General features: G+C 41.2%; 1 protein-coding gene across 2 annotated transcripts in view; it reads right to left on the bottom strand.

Moving 5' to 3' along the window:
* FOXO3 (forkhead box O3) overlaps positions 1–20,130 on the bottom strand; it is a 108,905-nt gene that overhangs the window by 47,614 nt on the left and 41,161 nt on the right. The window lies entirely within an intron of this gene.

The following is a 20,130-nucleotide window of genomic DNA, read 5'->3' as shown; positions in this document are numbered from 1 at the left end:
TCTTAGTCACAAGACCATGAGAAGTTAACATTAAAGACACGCAAAGCTGCCTTCTACTGTTCCCTCTCCACTCAAAAGCACAAAAACTTCAAGCGTCCCCATCAGACACACAAATGCCCAAGCGCTCCCCAGATCAACCAGGTCCCAAATGTTACTCTGGACACCCAAAATGTTCAAATTCCCTTGAAAGCCTCACAGCCACAAAGGCACCCCAAGGACACGGTCTCCCTCAAATCGAAAGCATCCCCTCCTCCACCCCCAATTCATCCACTGCTACCCCTTCATCTCAGTCTCATCTCTGGCCACCCTTACCCAATACTCCCCCTGTCCTCTCTGGGTTGTTCCTTGTTCTCTGTGTCCACCATTCTGCCCTCTTTCTCCCTTCTTCCAACATGCTCTTCCTTCTTTTCCCTCTTGTCTCCTCCTCTACATTCCTTTCTCCCTCTTTGTATGACAATGATTCCCACTCTTGCATTCCTGACTCCCCTCACCTGAATTTCAGTACCTACCCTTCCTCACCTCTCCACTTTATACCTACAAGCAGGTTTCCCTGAAGCCACCTGTCATTTATGACCAAACTGGAGGAAGCAATCTTCCCTGAGAAAGGGCCAACATACAGTTTAAATCAATATAATATTTAAAAGTTGTTCATGTTAAAAAACTTTTAAATGCCTTCCAGGATGACTTAGAAGTAGTAAGAAGGTCCCCAAAGCTTAAGGTGGGCTTTTCCTACTTCCAGACAAGAAGTGCAGAATCTGTATCATCAGGCAAATATATCTAAATCAATCTCCTGGTCTGTTTCTAATCCTTTTATCATGGGTTCACACTTAAGGCCACAGGGATTTATGGGTGAAAAAGATCTCTTTTCAATGGTTTATTATCTAAATTCCTATCAAAGGTGCTTAAAAACAAGTGCTATTTTATTCATGAGAAAAGCCTGAGAAAAGCACATAAAGAGCAGATACCTCACTTATTTAATGTCTCCTGTCAGGGAAAAAAATTTGTTAGGATTATAGAATAACAGTGCTGAAAGAGAGGTTTCACCAGGAAGAAAAAAAATATTACTAACTAAAGCTTTTATCTCCTCCTAATCCCCTCTGAAAAGGTAGAATTGAACACTTGCTTATAACATCATCATCCTTTGAGTTCACGATGCCATCAGAGTAGAACACGCTGGATAAGACAGTAGGAGGAACGAAATAAACAAAAACCTCCCTTGAAAAAGAAATCTCTCCCTACCTGCAGTCCTCAGCCTGACTGCCTTTCCTACAGAACTGAACTGGAGAAGGCCTTATCTGGAAGGTCCTTCACACTCTAGAAGGCAACTGTATCTCTCACCGAGAGTGCTGCCTGCTTCCTCTTCTATCCTCTTCCACCTAATTGTTGCTGGTGATTACTACTATTACCACCACCAACAGTGACTGACCGATAAGTTTTAATTTACTTTTTGCTGGGAACTATGTGAAGCACGTAATATGCATAACCTTGATGGAATAATCCTCAATCAGTACCTTACCTACGAGAAACAGGGGTGCTTGCTCAAGGTTCTTAGTGGGCAGTCAAGCAGTTCTGACTGAAACCCAGGCCTGTCCTAAGGCCCAAACTCTAAACCGTGACACAACCTTAAGCAAAAAGGATCCTTCATGCCTGCATCCCAACTCCAGAAGCTCAAAGGCCCCAAGAGATCAATCAGAAGACCAGCAGCACTCACTGTGTAAAAACTCGGTACCCTCCCGAAGTTTCTCCCATCTTTGTCCTTCCCTGCCAGTGCCTAGTGGGGGAGGAGAGCAGTGTCCTCCCCACCCTGTCCCACAGTACTGTTCTACTTCTTCCTAATTACAACCGGCTGGCAGTGTGGGCTTAAACTCTTTCATCACCAAGGAACCTGCTTAGAACCCGATGGAGCTTTCTTCCTCCTACCTGTCCCCACTCATGCCCTGGATGAAGCAAATGAGCCTGGAGAATCACGCACCAAGCCACACAACTCCATGATGAAACGCCACTCTCCCTTCCCACCCTCCCGAACCTTCCGGGTGACATTCCTCTCAAAGGACAACCAAAATGTCCTGTGTAACTGTGGGTTAGCTGTTAGAATGCCCCTGTCGAGCTCATGTATTACCTTAGTTAATATTTAAATATGAAAACCAGAGATTTCAAGCTTATAGAGAGCTTCTGGAGGACGGGAGAAGAGTACATAGAGGTAATTTCGACATTTTTCTTGGCATGGAGCAGGCCTGATAATAAACACGTATTTTGGATTTTTAAAAATTGATTTTGGATAGAGAGAGGGAAAGAGAGGAAGGACAAGGGAGGGAGAGAAAGAGAGAAACATCCACTTGTTGTTCCACTTATGTACAATTCTCGTATGTGCCCTGATTGAGGCTCAAACCTGCAACCTTGGTGTATCGGGACGATGCTCTAACCAACGGAGCTACCCGGCCAGGGCCTAACACATAATTTCTACTAAATAGTAGATTCTCAAACTGAAAGCAAAAATAGATGACTAAAATAAGCAATAACTTCCCATATCTCTGTGGAAGGAGAACCAACCAAACAGACCAAGGGGCAAGGATCACATAACAAGAATGATAAGTTACTACACACTGAGCACTTGGTCTCCACCAGGCTCTGTGCTAGATGCTTTGCAGGCATTTCATTCAACCTTCATAATCCTGTGAAGTTCTTACCATGAAGAGGAAACTGAGGCCTAGGGACTCTACCTCCAAAGTAATTACAGCACTTCCTGTGGGCCAAACTCCACTCTCAGCACTTTGTGCATCAATTGACTCATTTAACCCTCACAGCAGCTCTACCAGGTAGGTGAGCAAACAGAGAGGTGGTCATTAAACCACTTGCCCCAGGCCACACAGCTGATAAGGAAGAATTTAAACCTGGACACTTAGGCTCCAACATCTGTGCTCTTAGTCATGAGCTATACTGCAAATATACTCCTGGGGTTTTTATTTGTTTTGTTTTATTTGTATTTATTTATTTACTGCTGCTATTTTTCCAACCAGACTGCAAGCTCCAGGAAGACAGGGACCACTTTTCATACCCAACGCAGCAATCAGTATCATGCACCAGCGAAGGCAGAGTCATCAGTGAACAACTGAGTCTGGCACAACGCGTCGAGGGATCTGCCTGCTGGGAGCATCTCGCAGCGCCACTGCCTCGGCACAGCCTCCAGGCCTCCCACCTCAGCAACACCCAGAGACCCCCGACCAGCCTGTGTGCGCCCATCTTGGGAATATGTGAAAGCAGACTGGTACATACTGAAAATGGTCAAACATAAAGACCGGATTCCTTTACTTGCCATTTCCAAAAATCTGAAGAGCAACTCAAAGCAACTGGACTGACCCATCCTGCCCCATGTCCGTAAGACCTCTAAGCCCTCCTTCTTGCTAGACCCAGGAGTGACCTCAGAAGCCACCATCAGTCAGCATGTCAGCATGCAAAGGGGCACCTACCAACCACCCCTGGCCTATAGCATAAAGAACAAACCTTTTGGTCTGACATTCGAGGCCTCTCGCAGGCTCCAGCCTACCTTTCGGCAGATGGGTTCCCCCATCTACCCTTACCTGGGGTTGCCACTGCTCAGTCATTTATTCCTTTGACAACTACCCACCATGTATCAGGCTTTCTGTTAGGGGCTGAAAATACAGGCTGAACCAAAGCCTGTATCCATCATTATTTACGTAAAGAAACTCTGGTCATTATTCAAGATTCAACTCACTTGCCACCTCCCATTGAAACCTTTGGAGATACCCCTCGTTTGAAGTATAAATCTGGTTAATAGTGAGTTCTGTCAGAGTATACAGATTTTAAAAATCTCCTAAAATCCTATTCAAAATACTGGAGTGGCCAATCAGGGAACAAAAAATTCCAGATTAAAGAAAGCAGTATTATCTTCACAGGACATTCACTCTGAAATATGCAGAATGGTAAAGGTTGAAAAAAAAAGAAAATCCAGCCCTGACCAGTGTGGCTCAGTGGGTTGGGTGCTCTCCTGCAAAGCGCAAGGTCACAGCTGGATTCCCAGTCAGGACTCATGCCTGGGTTGTAGGTTCCATCCCCCGTCTGGGCATGTATGAAACCATTCTCCATTTCTCTCACATCGATGTTTCTCTCCCTCTCTTTCTCCCTCCCTTGTCCTCTAAAAATAAATAAATAAATAAAATCTTTAAAAAAGCAAACATAAATTCATGAAATCAATGACTGCTAGGAACAACAACAATAACAAAATCTGAGAAGGCAGAGAACCTCAAACCACTGTAACTTATGAACTGATTTTATCCTTCCCTCCCTGGCTATATAGTTGTTCTTTATCTCAAAAATCAATGGCCTGCATGTCTGTTTCTGATATATGAGCTCAAGTCATTAAGTAACCTAGGCACATGGATTAAAATAAAGAGGAGTGTGTTAAGGTAGTGACAGGTATTCTAGAAAATTGCTGGGAGGACCAGGTGCTGTAAGTATCTGGGCTGGCAGAACAACCGACGAGTTCTGACACCTCAGGACAACCAACGAGTTCTGACACCTCAGGAGACAGCTAGCATCCTTGGAGATTACAGTGTTTCCCACCCAAGCACTAACCAGGCGCGACCCTGCTTAGCTCCTGAGATCAGACGAGATCGGGAGCATTCAGGTTGGTATAGCCATAGATGAGATTACATTGTTAACAGTGATTTAAATGCTACCCAGGCCAAATGATGCACCCTACCTACCTTTTTTTTTTTTTCACTTAAGGACATTTTTTCATTGCTTTTAGAGAGAGAGGAAAGGAGAGAGAGAAACACTGATGCAAGGGAGAAGCACCAATTGGTTGCCTTCCCAAATGTGCCCAGACTGGGGATCTAACCTGCAACCTTTTGGTTATGGGACAAGGCTCCAACCAACTGAGCTGTATCGGTCAGGGCCATACCTTACCTATTTTGTACCACAGGACAATAAGGGGATTACACATAAGTGCAATTTTCAAGTAACCAACACTTACTTTTCAATGCCAAAATATTAAAATGTTAGCCATTTTAAAAGACTGTACTGGGTGTAAATTTTTTGGATGTCCCAAGTCATACTGTATTGTGCTCCTACACTAAATAGATTCAGAATTACTTCCTCTCCTTCAGGCCTGCTCAGAGCAGCTTCCTCTCCCCACCTCCAGCCCCACCTCCTTCTAACCAGCGTCTACCTAGGAAGAACTGAAAGGAAAAGCAGATAACTAAGATTATGCAACACACCAGCTGGATTTAGACATAACTCTAAGTCAGTTCACTCTGGCCTCCCTTACCAGGAGATAAGAGGCAGGGAAAGAAACCCTAACATACTAAGGACCTGTGGCAGGGGAGGCACCCCCCCCCCCCCCCCCCCCCCCGCCACCTCAGCATTCTGTAATCTCATTTCGCAACCCAGTACACAGTAATGCTATTTCTATTTTCAAGATAAGGTAAACGCGTTGTTCGCTCACCCAAGATTGCACAGCTGGCAGTTGGTAAGGTGGAGCCGTGTCCCAGCCTTCTGACCCCAGGTTGCTCCAACCTTGCATTATAGCAAAGCTGAGTCACAAGGCATGACGGTCTTGCCAGAGGACCCCGACACAGGCAGGAGAGCACAGAGTTCTTCCCGCCACAGCTTCCCAGGGGAGGGCTTCTTTAGTTTTAGAGAAATAAATCCTCCCGCCATTATATTTATATATATACCATCATATCTTTTAAATCTTAAAATTTATTGATTAGTGCAAATGATTAATACAATGAAGAAATGCAGACAAATATCTCGTACCAGACACACAGATGCACCTTTAGCTGTGGTCCTATGAGCAACCTAGGACCTTCACTGGTTCACAGCAATAAACCCAAATGATGAAATTCTTAGGACTATGCAAAAGGGGAGACCACTTATCTGATAACCTAACAAAATTATTACTTCATTCGTTACTTTAAGATTAAACAATCAAGCAAACTCATCAAAAAACATGGAAATGTTAAGAAACTGCAGTTTTCCCAGGAAACTAAGTAACAATTAGTAAGAAAGCCATGACTGCAAGTACGTGCTAGTTCGAGAGACAGTTTTATCAACACTCCTGCTTAAACTATAGCAAATACCAGATAAAACATTTAATCCTATGCACACGGCATGTGTTTGGTGAATAAACTTTTTACTGAGTCTTTAAAAATGTCAAGTATCTACAAAAATAATCATACACACGGAAAACAACAGCACCCATTTTCATTCGGGTAAGGATGCACTTGCGATCTCTTTCACCTCCACTTTTATATAAAGTATATTCTAAGAAATATAAAATGCATGCCAAGTTTTGTCAAATGCAGACTAACTTTTTTTGCATTTTGATTATTTCCTTCAAAAATGAAGTGGCAATTTAAATTCTTATCTCCAAGCCCACATATGAGATGTGCCCTGTAATTACCAACACTCTTCTCTAAAGAACACACTCATCCTGGACCAGGGGCTTTACTCTTGCCACTATTTATCAGCCACACAACCTATTGGTCCGACAGACTCGATCATTTCCCCTTCTCACTTTGAAGTATAATTATAAAACTTAGTGCTCACTTGTGCTTCCTTGGATTTGAGCCCAAACAGCTGTATCTTTCTAGAGCAAACCAAGAGGGTATTTTTTTAAACAATTAGTCTATCCTAAGAAATGTCTCATCAGAATAAGGAAGGAGATCCACCCTAAATTTCGTCATCCATGGGCTTCTACTCTTTCAGCTGAGACACAAGAAAAGTCCTTGGGAAACCCAAGGTACAGTCTGACCAGGACCTTGTTCTCGAAGCATGAAAGAATTCCTCCCTCAGAACATTCCCAAAATATCAAACAGGTTCATGGGAAGAATAAAATTCCCTTGTCTCTGCTGCCCCAACACTATCTTATTTATAATGTTTTCATCACAATGTGTACACAATCCAGACGTCAGAATCTGGTGGCACAAGCACTTCTACCTATCCAAAAAACAAGCTTTTCCACAACTGAGGTCCAGGCCCAGGGATCCGCAAAGGGGCTGAGCCAGTATCTGTCCAACCCAGACCTGAACAACCCTTACCTGTGCGTGGGGAGGATCCTGGAGGTGCAAGCTTCCCCACCCAAACTGAGGTGAGACATGAAGGAAAGATTTACATGTTCAGGTGGATTCGCAAAAGTCTACCTGCCACAGAGGCTTCTACTCGCCCACAAAACATCCTCCAACTCCCACCCACACTCATTGATGACCCAGAAATCCTGAAAGGAGCCATTGTGTAAGTCCATCGGAGAGGGCTCCTGAGGACTTGTGGGTCCAGGACGTCTGCCCTGAGCCTTCCCGAGGGCTAGCCTGGGGGCACCACCGGTCTCTCCCACAGCAGATGCTGGAAACCCCCGGCAGACTCTGGTGGGTCTCGGAGGCTCGCTGCGGTCCTTGGGCGCATCCAGGATGAGAGGGAGCTGCGCCACAGAGCAAGGGGAGGCACACAGCGCCTGGCCGGGCTTGGGCCTCCCTTTTTGGTCTCTTCCACTGTCCCGGAAGGGGCCCACCCTCCTGCTGCCTCCAATGCTGCTCAGGAAGGAGAATACTTCTAACTCCCTCCCGCCTCCTGCCCCAAGGCCCTCTTATGCATGATTCTAGAACTCCAGAGCAGCAAGTTTCTGGAGGGGCACCACACACAGGAGGCCCAGCTGACAGACATCACACAAAAGGAGTCACTTCATCTACATCTGCTGGTGGTGCTGCTGCTACCCATGCTCTGAGTAAGCAGGCCGGCCAATGGGTCCACGTGAGCTCTGTGGAACCCAGACTCGTAAGATTGTCACGGCCACGGGGATGGAGCAGCCCAGTAAGAATGCCTGCTGCTGCCACACAAGCTGGGTCCTTCCCTGGAGGAGCAGAAAGGCTCCCCTCCCTCAATGTCTACGTGCTTGTGGGGAGAAGGGGAAATACCAGGAAGGGGAAGGAAGGAGATGTTGCAAAAACAAACAAACAAAAAACCCAAAATGAGCAGGGGGAAAAAAATCTCAACTCCACCATATCCTCAGTAATTCCCCACAGGGCAGGGGCTCTGTCCTCCGATTTGATCTCAAATGTAAATGATCTGGGTAAGACCCATTTTCCTTCTCCTGGCTGATTCAAGTGACCTCTCGGGTAACAACGCAAACCCCAAGAGAGCAAGCTCCTACTCTCCTTGGCTCTCTTACTCTCCAAGAGGAAAGCAAGGGGAGCTGCCATAACCACTTCTCAAAGTTTCAGACACCTCTTCTTTCTTCCCAACTCTCCAGACACTCTACTCCTCAGTGGCATTAGGACCATAACCATCCCTAATATCGCCCAAACGTGACCTCATGAGAACTCCATTCAGCACATCCTACCACTAGGCACTGCCAACCCAACAAGCACATAAGTAGCCTGACTTAGAGGAGATAAAGACCTCTTGGCCTTAATTTTCTCTCCCACACGTTATAAAATGGCTTGTACCCATGTCAGGCTTAAGGCCTTGCACTACTTACATGTGATCTGGGTAATTCTTGGTGGGGACTGTCCTGTGCAGTATGGTGCACTCAGGAGCATCCCTGGCCTCTACCCCCGGGACTGCGGTAGCAGTCTCCAGGTAGTGGTGCACACGCACATCCCCATCCAAGTTGAGAACCACTGGCTAAAGATATCAATCATCTCTGCATATGCTCTTTGTAAATTTCCATATTCTCAGAGGGAGAGGACAGAAATGAACTGCTGCAAGCTACTGAGACTTCGGTGTGAATTAATCTTTGCTGAGAGGTAAACAGCTGGACAAGGACATGATTATATGGAGAGGGCTTGACCTTGGCAGCGAGGGCTGAGGCTGAGGTGGGGGTGAGAATGGAGAATGCTGCCAGTGGGAAACCCACTACAAGAAGGAACAGCTAACCCACCATTCACAACACGGGGCTCGAAGCTGCCTTTCCCCCTATTTATAAGGGAACAGAACGCAATTCAAGCCTGTCTTCTCCAAGGAACAGACTTAACACTGTAAGAACCTACAGAACCCTAGGAGGACTGAATCTCACCAAACATCCATGACTGAAGGGTCAAACTGGACCTGGCCAATGAAATGAAACCGCAAATTCCAGCATTTTTGCCTGAGATATGCTTCTAGAAGCACTCGACAAGCACCTTGGTGGCCCACACAGAAAAACCGGAGTAGGGGAGACACAAGCCTGCGATGTGGAGAGATGCTATTGGTGGCCTCACAGCGACTCGGGGCCACGTGGAGAAGAGCAACCAACAATTATCATTCTAGGAGATGTGAATGATATGCAAAAAATAAAACATGATTCCTACCTTCAAGTTGCTGACAATCAAGTTGGGAAAAGAAAAGATTAACTGCACATTCATCAACATCCTCGCCATCTAACAACAGCAGCTAAGATGAACTGGAAGCTTATAATGTGCCACACTCTATGCAAAGCAGCGCTTTACAGCTATTGCCTCTTTAATCCTTTCAGAAACCCTATAATGTGAGGAGTATTACTATTTCCATTCTAGAGTTGAAAAAAACTGAGGTTCAAAGGGTTTAGGTGACTTGCCCAAAGTCATATAGCTGATGAGTGGCGGAGCTTGGATTCCAACAGATTCCTTTAGTTCCAAACTCATGCATAACCACTGTGCGACACTGTGCTGAAGGCAGCACTACAGGAGCTGAAAGGGCCCGAGTTCAGGGAGTTGGGAGACCACTGGGATTCTCAACAGAAAGCCAAACACCAGGCCTGGCAAAGGGGAAGAAACAAGTGTTTCCAAGGCAAAGTTCTTTACAAATTAACTCCATGTCACCTAGCAGCCTAACCAGGTGTTCAAAATACTACTGCTCACAAGGGAAATCAGTCTCCCCTTTAAAGGATTCAAAGTTGGAGTGAGTGGGTGCTTCAAACAGGCACAGATGAAGGCCCATAAATACTCCTTTTTCTTCCAAGGGTAAGTATCACCCTCTCTGTCAGGTTTAAAACTTCAGCATAGTTTTTACTCCAAGGCTCCCTAGGCCAGTGACTCTTCATCTTGTGGAGCCATGGACTCTCCTGAAAGCCCACCCATGCTATGCACCCACTTCCCAGAAAGACGTCCATACACACGTCCCCCCGAGTAACGTTTTAAGGACACTTCGAAGCCTCTACACATTACAAGTCAGAAGGATGTCAACACCCGATTTGGGCCTAAGTTTGGATTTCAGTTTTTCAGGTGTTTGAATGATTCATCTACTCCTTCCAAAGTGGGTTTGTACCAAAGAGAAACTGGCCAAGGTGGTGGAAGATTTATTATTCCAATGATTCAGTGATGCTCACTGCAACAGCTGAACATCAGGCACCACACATACACTTAAATCTTTCTTCTGGATGTTGCCTTGTTAATTATATTTTGAACATGACTCCTGCCATGCCCTTTAAAATGACCAAAGAAAGTCCTGGTTTGGCTGGACGGCATCTGATGCCTCTGCAACTCACAGAAGCTGCCAGCCAGCTGGGCCGCCGGCTCGCTCCCGTTCCTCGTGGGCGACTCCTAGCTTTTCAGGTAGAGCAAGGACACACAAGCCTGGTTTCCAAAGTGCCTGCCGGTGATCACACTGGTTTGGTGATTAACTAAGCAGTATGGGATGTGCCCAATTATACATGCTATTCTTTTCCGATCTTATTTCATAAACTCCAATTTCACAAGAACATAGATTCTCCACCTAAATAAAATGATCCAACGCGAACAACTGAAACACTAGTCCTCAAAATCTTTTTGGAAGAGAGAGTATACATAAGACATGATTTTGATAAGCCTTTTAAAATTTTTTGGTTGTGCTCTTTGTTCAAACATTTTAAAAGTGCCTACATTTTGATTATTGTGGTCACAGGCACAGAGAGAGAATCATTTCCTGAGTATCAGTAATAAACACTAATCGATAAAGACTCCAGATAGGTCCTCTATCAAATAAAACAATTTTTTATCATTAGTAATATTAATTTTGTCTTCCTCAGTCCCACCCCAGATTAAAGACTACAATTTGAAATCTTTAGTAAGAAGTTGCTAACAAAAGCTGCTCTTGAAAAATAAAATTCTTATTATAAACAAATTATTAGTTCTTTCCAAAATAAGTAACAAGTTGGTGCTTTCATCCTCGGCTTCAGATCATCCCAACTCCACCAGAAAAGCACCATGTCCTCAAACACACACAGCCCCTCCATCTGTCAAGTGCTACGGGGAGAAACACAGTGTGGCCTGTCTGCAAAGACAAGCAACTTTGGTTTTCAGGGGAAATGTCTGTATTCTGCATGGGACAAACTGAGCCCACTTAAATCACCACCTATCTTCCTCCTAGGGAAACCGTCTCCTTCCCATGTGAGGACAAAGACAGACAAAAAACCACGTACTGCTCACTGTATAAAGGACAAATGTTTCACACACACGCATAATCAAAAGGCAGCATGAAACCATGTAAGACCTCTACAACAGGCACCAGTCAGTCATGCTGTGGTCTCCTGAATGCAAACTCGGTCTGATTTTCTGACACCAAACATACAATGAGAGGATTTAATTAACATAAAAATCTTAGAGAGGGCACTGTTAGAACTGTTTTAGGGAATGAACCATGCTTTCCGGCAAGGAATGCTATTTAACTATTTTGCTCTAAGAAGGATCTGTGGAAATTCCCTGTGACTCCTAGCAAACTTGCTCCTGTAATTTAACTTGTAAGGAACCCAGGCAGGTTTAGAAAATGAGGCCCCAAGAAGTTGGTGACATGTCTTAGCTTGGCATGTACGAAAGACTCATTTGTCAGGCTTTGCAACCAAGCTTAAGTGAGATTTAGGAGTAAGACACGCCAAATTAAAACTCTTAAGGACCATTAATCACACCCTCATGACTTCAGATACAGCAATACAACAGATGCTTATGTAGGTCTGGTCTTTATTCTTAATCAGAGGTATTAGCTTCCTCCTGCAACAGCCTATAGGAAGAATTGTTTCAAAAGTGGGACAAGCATGGTTCAGCCCATTCATTATTTTCAGTAATTAAATAATACAGATATGGCTACGAAACTTGTTATTCTTGGGCACAAATAAACATATGGCCAGTAAGGAAATGAGATCAACTTTGCAGCTGAGAATATACTATATTCCACTTCCAGTTTTTGAATGTCAGTGCTTAGGAGATAAATTAAATCCAAGAATCCAACTGGTAACCAGAGCTGGAAAATTATTTTTATTCCATTTGTTTGGCATACTCCGACTGTTGAGCAGTGCGAATAGGGAGAAGTAATGCCTAGCGAAGCACCAAGTACCCAGTGAGTATTTAATAACTATTACTTAGAGGACTGAAAGGATAATCATTCAAACAATGACTAACATATTGAAAATCCAGGTGTCTCTTTCAAATCACAAATGCCCCAGATTAGTATCAGTAAGTGAAGATACCATGTCTGTGCTTTTTAGGCAGAAAGCTTCCTGCCTTGGCCCCACGGTTACACAAACTCCTTTCCTCCCTCCTTATAACAGGCCCCGCTTTAAACAGTGAATATAGGAGGAGATTTGGGCACTGACATTGCATTTATCACGGATCCCAGCTCTAATGGAGTAACAACTGGACAAAATATATAAAACAACTGTTTGTCAGACATTGGATAATAGGCAGCATGGAACTTAATTCCTGAGAAGAGTACAACAATCGAGGCAAGCCCTGTAATTCCCAGAACTTATTGCCAGGAGGCAGTTTCCATTCTGCAGCACTGAGAAGGGCTTAGAGCAGAGCAGGCGGCCATACCGGGTTGAAGAGGCGGAGGCCAAGACAGCTGGTGTTGGCCGGGCAGCACACCTGAAAGGAGGGGCTGAGCTCTGGTCTGTGTGAGAGGAGACACCCTGAAGTCAGGGAGAGAAGCACCGGAAAGCAGTTTGTCTCAGAATTCCCAGAGTTCACACAGGGCTAGAAATAGTTCATATTTCCACGAGCAAAAGTGGAAATAATTCATAACACATATGGAATTAGACAAAATCCTCAGGAAAGTATCACCTTAGTATTAAAGCTAAGTCATCCTGAACCTAATGGCTGCTGTGGACCCATCCTAACAAGGCCTGAAAGCTAGCTTCAAAATGATACATCTAATTCCCAGTAACTTAACTGCATGCCAGAACAAAGTCCAGCACTATTCAAAGGACAAAATCCAGCACCCAACAATGTATGTCTGGTATCCAAGCAAAAACATCAAGCATGCAAAGCAAGAAAAAATTATGACCCATAACCAAGAGAAAAATCAACCAATAAAAACACACCCAGAAACGATACATGATCAGCAAACGAGGGCATTAAACAAATTATTATACTGGTGTAGCATCTTTGGAAAACAGTTTGGCAGTTCCTCAAATGGTTAAACAGAGTTACAATATGACCCAGCAATTCCTCCTGGGTGGAGCAAGTCCTCACTTAATGTCATAGATAGTTTCTGAGACTTTACACAAAACGGCATATAATAAGACCAATTTTAACACAGGGTAATTCACATAAACACGAGTTAAATTCCTAGACATCTCATCAACATGATAACAAAGTGACATTATTCAGGGACCTAGGTCAGAAAATAAAGGTACTGTGTCTCTGACATCTAAGCACCTAACAGAAGGAAAATATCTGTCCACATAAAATGTAAGTGTTCATACCAGTTGTATTCATAATAGCCAAAACGTAAAAGTTATCCAAATGTTCCTCAACCAATGAATGATTAAAATGCAGTATATCCATGTAATGGACTATTTTTAAAAACACACACACAAAGGCACACCACATCAAAACTAGCGATAAAGAAAAAAATAGAATGTAGTCAGATAAAAAGATATTAATTAGAAGGAATAAAGAGAGACTAAGAACAAACTGCTTTTCAGAAGTTATGCAGGACAGAAGACAACAGAGAAACATCCTTAATAAGGAGAAGGGAAAAGATATCATCCTAGAATGCTATACCTAGTAAGAATATCTTTCAAAAATGAAGATAAAATACTTTACAGACAAACAAAAGCTTAGAGAATTTACTACCAGCAGAGTTGCAGTAGAAGAAATGTTAAAAGAAAGTTCAAACAGAAAGAGAATGACACTAGATGGGTATTTTAATTTGAACAAAGGAATGAAGAGCTGGTCCATATACAGATAAATATAAAGATTTTTTTCACATTTAGCTAGAAAGCCAGGAATGAAAATAACAGAGATTCATTCAATTGACAATAACAACTTAAAAGAAAACAGAAAAAAGAGGAAAAGAGACGAAGGACTGATAGGACAAATAGAAAACTAATAATAAGATGGTAGAATTAAACCTAAACAAATCATGATTAGATTATATGAAAGTCTTTTTATAAAAACTGCCAATTAGAGGCAGAGATTGTCAGACTGAACCGAGCAACAAGAAAAAACAAAATCCAATGACTGCTATCTACATGCACATAGGCACTGACAGGCTTATGAAGATACAGGAGAAGTATAAGGAGAGAAAAAGATACACCATACAAACACCAATCAAAAGAAAGCTGAAGTCTCCATATTCATACCAGCTTTATTAACATGGATTTTAACAAAGAATATTGCCAAGTTGAAGAGGGAGATTCCACAGTAACAAAGGAGTCAATGAATCGAGAGGATGTAACCATCTTAAATGTTTATCTACCAGTAACAGAATTTCTAAACACACAAAGCAAAAACAGAACTGAAAAGATAAGGAGAAAAACCCAAAATTACAACTGGATAGTTCAAAATTTGTTTCAAAGTACCTTACAGAACACAAAAGGAAGGTGACTAACTAGATTTACTGGATAATCAGCATTTTTAGAACACGCCACACAAAAGAGCAAATACACATTATTTTCACGTACACAGGAAACATTCACCAACAGACCATATTATAGTCTAAGGCATAAAGCAAGTTTCAATAAATTTCAAAGGACTGAAATCACACAAGTATAGATTAAGTTAGAAAACAATAGTAAAAAGGTTACATGAAAAGACTTCCATGGATTTGGAAGTTAAATAATTCACTTCTAAATAAAATGTATGTCAACAAAGAAACCACAAAGTAAATTAGAAAGTGTTTTTAACTGAATATGAAAACACTGTTGGATGTAGCTAAAGCAACTGTTAATAGAAAATTCAGAGCATTGGATGTTTACATTAGGAAAGAAGAAAGGTGTCAAATAAATGATCTAAGCTTTCATCTTAGGTTACCAGAAGAGAGCAAATTAAACCCAGAACAAGCAGAAAGAAATAAGAATTATTTAAGGGAACTAAAAACATAAAAGTGATAAAGATCAATGACACCAAAACTAATAAAAAACAAAAATAGAAAACAAATCATCAACATAGGGAATGAAAACAATCACTACAGATCATATACATATTAAAAGGAAACTAAAGGAATATTGTAAGCACCTTTATGCTCATACATTTGGCAACTTAAATGAAATGGACAAATTTCTTGAAAGATGCACATATCAAAACCCACTACAGAAAAAGCAAAAAAGCCAATACTAGCACTACAGCTAATAAATATGATGATTTAGTAATTAAAAAACTCACACACAAAAAAAACCCCACAAAACAAAAACAAAAAACAAACTCCAGGATCTGAAAGATTCACTATTGAACTATACCAAAAATTTAAGGAAACGATAATACAAACTCTACCAGTAAGCAGAAGAGGGAACAATCTCCAATTTATTTTATAATACCACCATTACCCCGATACCAAAACCAGATAAAGATATTAAAACGAACATACATGATCAATATCCCTCATGAAGATAGGGACAAAAATCCTTAGCCAATTTTCATTAACTTGAATCTAGCAACACAAAAAAATTATCTTTGTATGACCATGTGGGATTTACTCCAGGAAGGCAAGGTTGGTTTAACACTGAAAATCAACCAATATACTTCGTCACATTAAAAGACTAGAAAAAATCCACATGATTATCTCAATAAATGTGAAAAAAGCATCTGATAAAATTTGATACCCATTCATGAGTTTAATAAAGAAAAATACAAATACTCAATAAAGGAATTAAAGAAACTTCCCCGACTTGTAAAGGGCACATATAGAAAACTTACATTAACATCATACTTAACAGTGAAAGATTAAATGATTTCCCTTATGACTGGGAACAGAGAAAGAATCTTGCTCTCACCACTTCTATTCAATGGTGTACTAAAGGTCCTGAAAAAAAAATGTACATATATAAATACACACACACACATAGTGCCTATATATACATACGTGTGTGCATATATATACACACACGAAAGACATAAAGCTCTCTCTATTCACACACGATTGTTGAAGTAGAAAATTCTAAGAAATCTATACAAAAAGTATTACAATAGCTGAGTTTAGCAAAATTGCAAAAGATAAGGTCAATATATAAGAACCAAATATATTTCTACATACTAGAAATAAAAAATTGGAAGCTGTAATTCTAAAAATACTATTTACAACAGCATCAACTATGAAATACTTAGGTATTAACCCTACAGAAGACATGCAAAACCTGCACTCTGAAACATATGAAACTTTGCTTAAAGAACTTAAGAAGACTGGGCCTAGAAAAGTCCAAACTATTTTGAAAAAGAACTAAGCTAGAAGACTTACATGTCTGATTTTGAAATTTACTATAAAGCTACAGTAATAAAGATAGTATGGTACTATTATAAGAAATATATATAGATTAATAGAGCCCAGAAATACATTAAGATGTCAAGATGATTCAATGACTAAATAAATAATATACCAGTATTAATTCCAAATGGATCAGAGACTTAAAATTGAGAGCTAAACTATGTAGCTTGTTGGAGAAAACATAGGAAAAAATGTAATTTTGACCTTGGATTACACAAAAACTTCTTAGGACAGAGAAAGCAGAAATAAGACTTGACTAAAACTTAAAACTTGCTCTTTAAAAGATAATAAGAAAATGAACAATCAATCCACAGACAGGAAAAAAAATTTTGCAAAATTTATTTCTGAAAGATTTGTAGTCAGAATACATAAGGAACTGAAGACTATAACCACAAATATTTCTGTTATTTTAAAGACAAAAGGTTTCAGAAGACATTTGACTAAAGAAGATACACAAATTATAAATATGCACATGAAAAAATGCTTAACAGTATTCATTAAGCAAATACAAATTAAAATTATGAGATACCCACACTACACACTCAGTACATTCTACAGTAGGTGAAAGTAAAATGGCTGACAGTTACAAATGCTGAAGAGGATGAAGGGAACAGCTAGAACTCTCATACACTGCTGATTTTGCAGCTGATGGTTCGGCAATTTCTTCTAAAGTTAGGGAAACTGTGCAATCCTGTTCCTAGATATTTATCCCAAAGAAATGCAAAAATATATTCCCAAAAGACTTTGACGTGAATATTCACAGCAGCTTTATTCATAACAGTAAAAAACTGGAAACAATCCAAATGTCCCTCAGTGGATGAAAATATTGTACTATATTTATATGATGGAACATTGATACAATGGAATACTTCTTAACACTTGAAATGAATGAACCAGTGATAAAAGACACAGATGAATTTCAAACGCACTATGCTAAGTGAAAGGAGCTAACTCAAAAGGCTATACATGCAGCATGACTTCATGTAAAATTTTAGAAAAGGCAAAAAGCAGCACAGAAGTTGCAGGGGGACGTGAGTAGAGGGAGGAGACTGAAGGGGGGCACCAGGAGACTTTCTATAGTTATGAAAATGTTGAAATGATTGTTTTATCATAACTGTGGTATCACACAATTGGACACACTTATCAAAAATTAGATTTTCCACTTAAATTAAGTTTTAGTGCATTCAAATTATACAACTCAATAAATTTGATTAAATTCTTCCACAGGTGAATTAAAATCACCATAGTTCTGATTTTTAAAGTGAGAGAAAATTTTAAATATTTCACTGTAAAACTATCCAAATGCTTCAAACATCAGGATTGTAGGAAAACAGTCCCCATATTCTTATTCTTTAGTTTACAAATTGGTGGGGCAGCAGCAGGGGTTGGCAGAGAAGGGGTGAACACGAACAAAAGTATAAGGAAAATGTAAAAATGTAAGAAAAATGTGGAGATTCTCTAAATTGTTTAAATTGCATTTATATGCTTCAGATTCTGCCCAGTCCCTACCCATACCACCTACTGTATCTATCTGTAAGACCACAGGAAGGGAATGTGTTCTCTCTCTCTCTCTCTCTCTCTCTCTCTCTCTCTCTCAAAAATCAAAAACCCCACACATGCACACACACCCCAGTACTTTCTCTATTCTTTTTTCCTCTTCGGCTCTGAGGCTCAGCCTACTAGGCTGAGAGGTCCAATCTCGTGATTCTCATTTGTACAGACTTAAGAACACCGAATCCTCCACTGAATTCTATTGCCTTTCTTGTGGGGCCAGTTTCCCTGCAGCTAATTGACTCTAAGTTCCTGGTCAGGAGTCCACAGTTAGAACCTAAGCAATCTCTGCAACTCTTGGATTCAGCCCTTTTAAAATTATAAAAGCCATAACTGTAATATTACAGAATAAAAATTTTTAAAGAGAGGTCCCCAACCAGTTAATAGTTAAATTATAAGTCCATCCAATACTTGCCCTATTAAAGTAATAATTTAAAATAACCATTATAAAGCATATGTACAGATAAAAACAAAACACAACAAATAAAGAGCAGAAAATCTTTCAATGCACATAATGGCTCATGTGCATATGACCAGATTTGTGAGGAACTCACCTAAATTAAGGGGGGTTTTAATAGGGTTCCCCCAGTTTTTTTCTTTTTAGAAGTTTATGAATGTGTGTGTGTGTGTGTGTGTGTGTTTTCTAACTGAACGTGCGCATCTCCTGAGTTTAACAAAAGGACTCTCGCCTAGGCAACCAGCAGCCCTGCAGCCACAGGCTAAGTTCACTCAGCATGGTACCAGCACCTAAGTACGCGTCCTGTCAAGCCCTAAACTACACCTGAAGAACCTGCAGTGATGCACACCTTGACTACAGAGGTGTGGCATGAAGAGACAGGTGAGAACACAACTGTCTTCCAACTTCAGAGGTCACATCCTTGGCCCATGTGGGTGACCCAGAAACACAAAATACTTAGCCCTGAAGATGATCCGTGGTGTATTATAAACAGAGATGCAGTAAGAAACAAACTCACTTGGCTCCCTGGAACTTCGCCTCCTACCTGCCTTCTTAACAGTAACACCTCTAATTCCAATACTGTATTTTCATTACCACCTTGAAAGACAGTATTTTGACTAATTTTAAAACTAAACAGATCAAGACCCGGAGCTTTACAACTTTGCTCAAAGGCACTCAGGTACTAAGTGGCTAAACCTGGACTAGCACCTGGGCAGGCAGTTCCCTGGTGCTTCTCCATGAACGTTGGGATTATCCTCAGTCAGCACAACCATTCCTACCCACAGCGTTCTCCTAGGAGCAGCTCCTGGGATCAGTCTTGTGCCTAAGCACTCCCTGAAACAAAACCTTTTGAAAGTGACGTGACGATTCACCATTCATTTGGGGAGAAAGGCTAAAAATAGTCAGGCTTAGAGATAATCCACTTACTCAGCTTACCAGTTATAAACCATTGCTTTACTGAATGTGAACTACAGTAGACTGATCGTAAAGACACTTAAGAACTAACCTCCAATAACCTCTTCTGCATCGTGTCCTCTAGTGGCTGTTCATTTGGACGGAGGCAAAGTCTTGAGGTCTGCCTGACAAACCTTTGCAGCTGGGGGAAACACTCCGGCTACCTCAGCATTAACAAAAGGAACCATGGTCTACAACGTGGAGCATTAAATGTTTAAGCAGCTATCTTGAAGTCAAAACAAATCTGTCCAAGGAATTCTAGGCCAGTTTTCTGACCCTGGGACAGTAGGTATAAAAAATTTTTTTTAATTAAGCTTTTTATTTTTTTCCCTCTTTGAAAATAGCATATTTCTCATCACACTATTAAGACTGACTACTAGAAATACTAAAACCTATAAAAGTACCAAAGCCAAAAAAAGAAATTTTATATTGCTTTCTACTTATAAACATACCGGAATGGTTTTCAAATAAACCCAAAGGCAGCTAAAAGGGATCCTGAATGGTACACTCTGTTCAGAACT

This window comes from Phyllostomus discolor, chromosome 4 (genome assembly GCF_004126475.2).
Source record: "Phyllostomus discolor isolate MPI-MPIP mPhyDis1 chromosome 4, mPhyDis1.pri.v3, whole genome shotgun sequence".
Classification (NCBI taxonomy): domain Eukaryota; kingdom Metazoa; phylum Chordata; class Mammalia; order Chiroptera; family Phyllostomidae; genus Phyllostomus; species Phyllostomus discolor.
This window is presented reverse-complemented; position numbering and strand designations above follow the sequence as displayed.